Source organism: Diadema antillarum, unplaced genomic scaffold, assembly GCF_040938485.1.
Source record: "Diadema antillarum isolate AM-2024a unplaced genomic scaffold, OU_Dant_1.0 seq00002602_RagTag, whole genome shotgun sequence".
NCBI classification, from domain to species: Eukaryota; Metazoa; Echinodermata; class Echinoidea; order Diadematoida; family Diadematidae; genus Diadema; species Diadema antillarum.
Window position 1 is genome coordinate 1 of NW_027273202.1, and position 9,067 is coordinate 9,067.

At 35.4% G+C, this 9,067-nt stretch overlaps 1 long non-coding RNA gene across 1 annotated transcript; it reads right to left on the reverse strand.

Annotated features, from left to right (window-relative positions):
• Positions 1-5,843: 5,843 nt before the first annotated feature.
• LOC139714989 (uncharacterized) lies at positions 5,844-9,067 on the reverse strand. Its single transcript, XR_011709776.1, has 3 exons — positions 9,036-9,067; positions 8,052-8,180; positions 5,844-5,941 (listed from the first exon to the last, which is right to left on the reverse strand). It is a non-coding gene; the product is annotated as an uncharacterized lncRNA (long non-coding RNA).

Consider the following 9,067-nt stretch of genomic DNA (forward strand, 5'->3'; position numbering starts at 1 on the left):
ACTTGATCCCCCATTTGTATAATTTACCCAACACTGTGTTGCATTTTCTTTTATTTTCGTGTTTTCCAACTCCTTATAGTCAGGTGATCCCATCACTGCAAGCCCGTGAGGCTTTTACGGGACACATTTTTCTTTCACTTTACTTCACTTCTCTCTTCTTCTTCCTGTTTTCTTTAATTCAGACTTTTGTAAAAGTCTGTCTTGTTGCTATACTTTATTATGTGATGACCTATGTCATCCCTTTGTGTATTATGTTGTGAAATATTTTATATTTAGTCTTTTTAATTATATATATTGTAAATGTGGAAAGAAATAAAGGAGAGTTCTATGCTCTCGGTCAATCAATCAAAGTGTAACCGTTCTATTCTACTCCGTTTCGCGTCGTTGAATAGAATGACAAAACTCTCACGCTCATGTGATATTCGGAACCATCGCGCTCATAAACAGTGCATATTTGTAGAATAGGTTCAGAGCAATTACATCTATGCTGTGGCAGGGTATACTGCATATAATTTGATATCTGCTATGGTCTTGGCTTTAGATCGCACAGCACAAGTATGTGATATGTATATTTTTTTTTTGAAAAGATTGAATCTCTTTGCTTCTTCTGCTTTGAGACATGTTAAATTTTATTTACTGAGTGGTATGTTTTAAATGGGTTTGAGACAGTCGTGCAATAAATTGAAGACAAGAGGACACAGATACGTATTATTCAGTACATCTTTATTCGCTCATGAGTTTCTGAAGTGCAAATGAACACGGTGAACTTAGATGCTGATGTGCCACTCGTTAGAGGGTTTTCTTGGTTCCTCACAGGGGTGCACTATTACATAATAGGTTCAAAAAAACTGCATCTTAGCTGATACTGGTATGCTGTGATTAGGTAATGTAATGGTAGTGGGTTGTTGCTTGGCTGGTGTTAGTCTTGGTTTCTTACTTCTTATAGCACAGGTTACATACACTGCCTTTCTTTAAACAGATTTAAGCGAGCTTTTTTTCTCGTCTAATTTTTTTTAAAGAATGCAACAATATACAATCATATAGCATGATATGATATAAACTGTATTCCAATATTGTTTGCACAATCTGTCATGTTATGCTTGATTGAGTAGCATAATATTCGCATAACTATTGCATAAGCACATCTTAACTCACATTGTGTGTTTCTATTCTGTCTTCATGACAAATTTAAGTATCAGAGATGGGTTGCAATCATTTTCATGTTTTGAAATGATAGATACTTGGAATCACCCTAATTTCATTGATTTTCTTACTTAATTAACATTGTGTTCGAGTGATTCCGACAATGACTTTAGTTAATATTGGAATATGATTCCCGAATGTGGTTGACAAGGCTTTTTTATTATTCATAGGCTTGATACTATTGAAGATTTACACTGATATAGCAGACTGAAGTCTTAGAAATGTTATGACCTGGTCATAAAGTAGTAAATTGTCATACGTCATACAGATGACAACTTTACGTTTGTATGACGTCTTTGATGACCAATGTTATCTCGTTATTTTATGACCATAATAAGACGTAAGATTTATAGTAGATATTTAAACAATTGTGAATTGTTATTAAACCAGAATAATCCGCATTTTTACGTCGTATTTTTTCACTTCTTACGATTTTAAGTCCATCATATCAAGTATTTTTTACGTCAGTTTCCGTAAGGTAGACAAACGTTTTCAGGACGTCTACATGATGATCAGAAACTGCATGGTAAAATCGTCATACGTCAGATAGGTTACAACTTAATTACGTTAACATGACACCTTTATATGACAAATGTTATTTCTTTTTTTTTTCATGACCATAACTTGAAGTAAGATTTACGTGAAATATCTAAGCAATTACGTCTATTTAAGATCAGAATAGACGTGTTTTTACGACATACTTTTCCATTTATGTTTGTAAGTACGTAGTAGCATAACATGCTTTTTACGTCAGTTTCCATATAGCAGACTAACGCTTTTAAGACGTCTAAAGATATTCATAAACTGATAAAATCATCATACGACATGATTTCGTGACAACTTTAAAACGTTACGTGACATTTTTATACGACCAATATTGTCGTTATTTTCTTAACCTTAATGTGAAGTAAGATTTATGTGAAATATTCAATCAATTGCATCTATTTACAACATTTAAGACCAGAATACGAATGTTCTTTATGTCCTATTTTTTTCTGCTTATTACAATTTTAGGTCCATAATTTGACTTGTCCCTTACGTCAATGGTAAACTCGTTATATGCCATTTAACGTTCATATGGTGTATTAAAGACAATCTTATATCCTTATTTTGATTACCATAATATGACGTAATGTGTGTGTGTGTGTGTGTGTGCGTGCGTGTATAATCATTTATTCATTACTTAAGCCCATGTAACTAACCGTTACTGGTCCAAGTTGTGATTCCAGTTTGAAATTAATTTCTATCGGTTTCTTTATTGATTATGAATATCATAAGAGAGAATCTAAGATTTGAAAACTAGTGGAAATTGCTAAAAGGCATTAAAAAAATATGCTGTGATTCAACTCTGAACTGCGTTAGAAACAGTACACTTTATTCATGTTATGTTATGCTATGTTTGATATTCAAAGTTCCAATTTTTGTTACGAAGACGTATTTTCATATTTCGATATGCCTGATAAAGAGTGATCGTATCGTAAAGTATTACAACATTTTGCCCGTAAGTATAAAAAAGTGGTAAAACTTTCTAGTAACTGGGAATAGGATGTAGTTGTAGATATAAAATATAGGACTTAAGGAGTAGGATAGGACGTCAATTGCATGCTCATCATATTATGCTTATCATGTATGTACCTGTAAATATCCGAGATCATTAATCTTGCAATCAATTTAAGTCGTTTCTGTCAAGGCTTAAAAAACGATTTAAATATGCGGTAACTGTTACCAGTCTGAATGTTTTCTTTTTCGGTCATAAAGACATCATAAAAACGCCAAATTTTAACCAAAAAGACGTCAAAACGTTATCTTGAAGATGTTAATATATGACGTCAATATGACGTCTGTAATGATTCGAAAAAGACGTTGTGACATACTAATTTCCAGTCTGAATGCTTTTCAGTCTTAAAGACGTACAAAAACATGTCATTTCTTAATGAATACGACGTCAAAAGACGTAAAACTATGACGTCTTATTGTATGACATGACGTTCCCATGACGTCTTGCACAACAAGGAAAAAGAAGTAGGCGTAAATATGACGTGAGTCTTACCAGTCCGAATGCTTGTTTTAGTCATAGGGACGTCAAAACGACTTTTTATTAAGACGTCAATATATGAATTCTTTTTTATAACGGCGTCAAGTGGTGCAAACTGTTGTCCTAAAGACGTAAATATGACGACAATGTGACGTCCAACATGACGTCAAAAGACAAAAATTGTATTACGTCATTTTTTTACCAGCCTCTGCTTCGAGGGATAAATGATTGTCAACTGAAAATTAGTGGATAGTCTTTAAGTATAAGAGTTCCCTTACAATTCAGTTTTATCATAATCTCCAGAACTGAAACTTGGCATATTACGTGGAGGATTGATAATCAGGCAGTGATGTCGAAAAATGCAAAACCATGATCGTTTCATTCAAAGTCTACATCTTTCATCATCTTTCTTTATTTGTATCCTGACCTAATATATACTTTGCCTTTGCAGATGATTTTCTTTGTGCAGAACAATAATAATTATTTCCTATGTACAGTCATATATACCATAGCCATGCACTCATTTTAATTATGTACAATGCTGAGTAAAAGGTACATCAAAGTTGGTAAAAAGGACAAAATGGGGAAGATAAGATGGCCTTATAATTTCTTTTGATATTTTACCCGTATGTCCCAGCCATTCTAAAACCAATTTTCATGTAACAAACTCTCAATCCTTTTGGAATGGCATGTTTGTATTTTTTTCATATTTCTTGGTGCCTTGCAAAAGTTAAAAGCCCAATCCCCATCTCCACCAATACTGTGCCATCTCTTTAACATAACCCCAAAGTTGGTCTGATACATAACTGCCCGCATGTTTATCTATTTATAGTAATTATTCGTCTTGTTTTCACATGGTGGCTTTATCAGTGAGTTAAACACTGTTGTTCATGGTGGCCCTGCTTGGACAATCAAATAGATATAACATGCATATACAATAACATTGTAGGGTGGCACATCCTATTACCGGACGCTTTTCTTTGTGGCTTTGAATTCCGTACTCATAGAATGAAATTTCGGCTAAAAATAACACCACTTATTCACAGACTCATGGAAATTACGAATTCAGCCAACTTATGTCAATTCTTCGTTCCAGTTTTTAGAAAATATGCTTCAAACATACCCCTCTAAAAATAGTGGGTTTTTGCGCGGTGCAAAATCGCATTGTACCCAAGTTTGATTGCCATTGTAGCAACATGTGCTGAGTTACGTGTGATAAGAGAGTCTTGCAAGTAAACTTAAACGTATGACCTCAAATGACCTTTGACCTTATCATGTGACCTCTTACGGCACCATAACATGAAGGTACCCCTAGTGCATCCATCACCCAAGTTTGATTGCCATTGTAGCAACATGTGTCGAGTTACATGTGATAAGAGAGTCTTGCAAGTAAACTTTAACGTTTGACCTCAAATGACCTTTGACCTTATCCTGTGACCTCCAACGGCACCATAACATGAAGGTACCCCCAGTGCATCTATGACCCAAGTTAGGTTGTAATCCAAGCAACTTATGTGAAGTTATTTGTCAAAAGAGAGTCTTGCAGGTAAACTTTAACATAGAAAAGAGAGTCTTGCACATACTCTTTAATTTATGACCTCAAATGACCTTTGACATCATCACATGACCTCTGACAACACCATAACATGAAGATACCCCTAGTGCTTCTATCACCCAAGTGTGGCTGCCATTGCTGTAACAGATGCCAAGTTATGCATCATAAGAGAGTCTTGCAGGTAAACTTTAACATTTGTGACGGACGACGGACGGACGACGGACGGACGACGGACGACGGACGGACGCCATTTGGATCCCTTAGTCTCGCCTTCACCTCCGGTGGGCGAGACAAAAAAGGAATGCTCTCTGGTGCAATCTGAGCATTTCTGAGGGCTCTTCTTCTCTCAAATCTAATCCAGAGAAATGAATTTGTAGCAAAAATAAAGAAGTCCTAGTGCCGTAAAATATTGTAGTTTTGCTTCGTTCAGCTGACTCAATCGACTCACCACACCGTCTCAGCGCTGTAGCTATAGCGAGAGCGCAGTATGATTCATGCACCGCGACCGCACATAGAACATCGCATAGAAACACCACACACTGTTCGATCACTATCATCGCACGTGTTGCATGTCCCAGCTAGCAGCAGCAACATCGCGCTAGTTTTGCATGACAGTCGTTTTGTGATATTCTCATGCCCAAGTATACGCGAAACATACTACGGAAATCGTAAAAGTGAATGTCCCGTAAGTTTAGATGATCATATTTTTTCGTTTTTCTTTCTTTCTTTCTTTGTTTCTTTCTCGTGTTTTCCAGCTTTCCCACACAGACGGAAATAATATCACGAAGCCGGAAATTGGACACCAAAATATGAAAAAGCCGTAATTCCAGCTATTGCCGGAAAACTGGCATCCCTGCAAGTGTGTTTAGATCCGACCTACATTTGTCACTGGAGTCCTATGATCTGTAGGAGTTCTGCTTGGATTCAGAACAGGGTACTTTACTCAACAAAAGGCGAGTTATCCTCCATTTTGCTGGAGGACTATGTTAATTTGTTTCATTTGACTACAGTCGCCGAATAGCAACAGACATGACTAACTTCTCTGAGCAGCTTCATGACAAAAGTGAAGATGATGCGGTTCTGTTCCGGCAACTTCTCATGAATCAGCACTCTGCAGGCTGCAGCCCGGTCTGTGTTGTCTTGGAGATCTATGGCCCAGGTGAAATCACAGAAAGACGCTCTCAAGTACATTGCAGCCAGAAGTATGTGTGTTCAATAAACTGTTTCAGATCGGAAGTCAGTCAGAGTTCTCTGAACTACCTCTGTGACATCAATCCAATGAACTTTTTTGCATCAACTTTACATATTTTCTTTTACCAGGATTGAACGACATAAATATGCAGTTTATCACTCTATACATAGAGAACGTAATCACAGGACTTAACCTACATTGTATGTGTCTGTGATCTTTACAGGGAAATTCAACCCTAAAAATGCCCTAATAGTATTGGTTGAGGTGAGGATTCAGCTTTTACAATTTGCGAGATATTTAGAAACCACTATATGAAATGTTAAAGAGCATACACTTTTAAGGGGAATTGGAAGTCTATTTGATGAAAGTTGGTTTTGAAATGACCGAGATGTCCCAAAGCAAGGTAAAACAAAGAGATCCTAACAAAATTAAGTCATGGCCTGTAACATGTTATTATGAGGACTTTTTTGGATATCTCAGCCATTTCAAGACCAATCTTCTTCCAATAAACTGTGAATTCCTCTAAAAAATCACATGTCCTTTCATGTTTCATAAGAGGTTTACCTCACAAACACACACAAAAAAGTCAGAAACCTGCAGCCCCATCTAAACCAAAACTGTACCATCCCTTTTAAGACTACAAATTCAATTATATTGCAGCAAAAATTTCATCTTGAGATCATTTTTTGCAATTAAAATCATCAAACTTTTAAGCGTAGCTTGATGCCTAAAAAAGTGTGACCCTAAAATCCATTAAGCAATATTTGTACATGCATATGTACATATGTAATGTCTAAAAGACAAATGCAATGCTTCAGCCAGCTACTTTCAATCAATTGTCAATTTGTCCTGGTAACAAGCATTACCGTATGGTACTTACTTATTTAAGGACGAACGACCGGAAGCCATAAATATGTCTGACACCACTTCAGCTTCAGGGCATATACACTCAGCAAAAAGGAGGAAAGTAAACACTTTTCCAGTTTGTATTTTTCATAGAAGATTTTGATAGAAGTCATTGTGTCCTTTACCATATTAAAGGTTACTTAAATGGCTATCAACTTGGTAGGTTAATACAAAAGAAAACTTTAGGAATGAGTGAACACATTCGTTTTTGTCCTCCAAGGCACAAAGGTAAAAATTGCAGAAATTTACATTTTGACATTCATTTGCAAACACCCTTCAAGATAGCGATGATATCAAAAGATCAATCTAAGACAATGAGAGACATAAATGAAATAGCATAAATCATTTTTCCTTCTTTTTATCTCTTTGCATCCTAAAACAAAAAAAAAAAAGTGAGGAAACTAAAGGGGACAATAAGACTTTTCTGTCAACTCCTACTTTAAATGACAGAGAAAGTCGCAAAGTGATAAAATGGACAGAATTTCTTTATTTCATTCTTAAATAGACTTTAAGAATTCATGAGGCAAATTCGGGAACCAAATATTACTTTCAATTTTCCTAATTTGAAATAACATTTTAAATTTCTGCCATTGTTCTTAATATTGCTTCTTCTCTAATGTCATTTGAATTTGGATTTGACAAAAGATCCTTCATTGTTTATAGCCTTTCTTCATCTTTGGGGGCTACAAAGACATCACAGAGATCATAGGTTTATTTTTGCAAATAATTTTGTGCTTCTTATTGTGTTGAATTTGTCTTTTGTTCTCACTGTTATATGGAAGAGCACTGATGAATGATAAATTATTGATCTTTGCAATTTTTACTTTTGTACGTTGGAAGAGAAAAAAATGAATGCGTCCACACATGCATAAACTTTCCCTTTCTATTGAACTACCAGTTAAACTAAATAATCTTTCACATAGTACATAAAACATTAACATTTAGCCATAAACGAAGTTGTACAGGTGTTCACTTTCTTTTTGCTGAGTGTACATTTGGAATCCTAGCTTACAACTACTCTAGAGTAAAAGAGGACTTGTATAATTCAGACTCATATAATTTCATTAGATCATTACGCGCACAAAGAGAAAGAAAAAGAACAGAGAGCTAAGTGTATGGTATAAATAAAGTGCTATTAGTTTTGAATATCATGTCAATACCATGGACTTTGAGAATGTCATCGTAGAGGTCAAATGTCATGATCGGCTCAGGAAGTTCCCTGAAGAATGCTTTCAATAGTAAAGCAGGAACATGGACATCTCCCACATCAGCAAAATTTACTGGTTCGCCTGCATGACAGGAACAAAGGCATAGGGAAAAAAATATGTAGCCATAAATTTGCAAGAGAATAAGCCCAAAAATTTTGAATACCACAAAACTGGACATAACAGACATTTGCTCATATTTTACATCAAAGAAAAAAGGATATATCAGTTATCAGCATTTAATTAAGTTTTGGCAGCACAAGAAGTTTGCAGGTGCTATACACCACATCAAATATATAAGAAACACCTATCAAAACTGAGTTTATAGCTATAAAATGCAACATACTGCCTAAGATGTGTACCCAAGACATCTAAGCTCATGTGACATTTGACATCACTCAAGTAAAGATGACATATAAAGTATAATCATACTTTATATGTACAGGTAGGTAATTGAATTCTTCAGTCCAAAACTAAATGATTGTAAAACATGATATATTCGCAGCATGAAATTGTGATGGTGTTTTGTTTATCGACTTGATTTCACACAGAATCAGTTGCAATATATGTTGCTACTGTAAAGTATATAGTATTTTCATGTGTAGGCAACCTAACACAAGCACAAGATGCTTTCAAGGCTGCCTGGCTCTCATTGTAAATGCCACTATTATATGTTTTTGTGTTTTATTTTGCCAAATAAATGGCATAATTGGCCTCAATCAAATTGGAGCCAATGGCTTTTTACGCTGCACAGAATTTTCATGAATTGCCACTGGCATTCAATGCACATTGTGTAGGCAAACATTTTTGCATGCATTTTAATTTCACAAATCTTGGCTCTCGCGAAATTCTCAAAATCATAATGTATTCCTCGTTTCACATTATGTATTTCCAGGCAACTTTGAAATGACAAAAATCTTGCATTTCCCACTGACTCACCACTGTTGTATTTTTCTTGCACTCTCTTCACT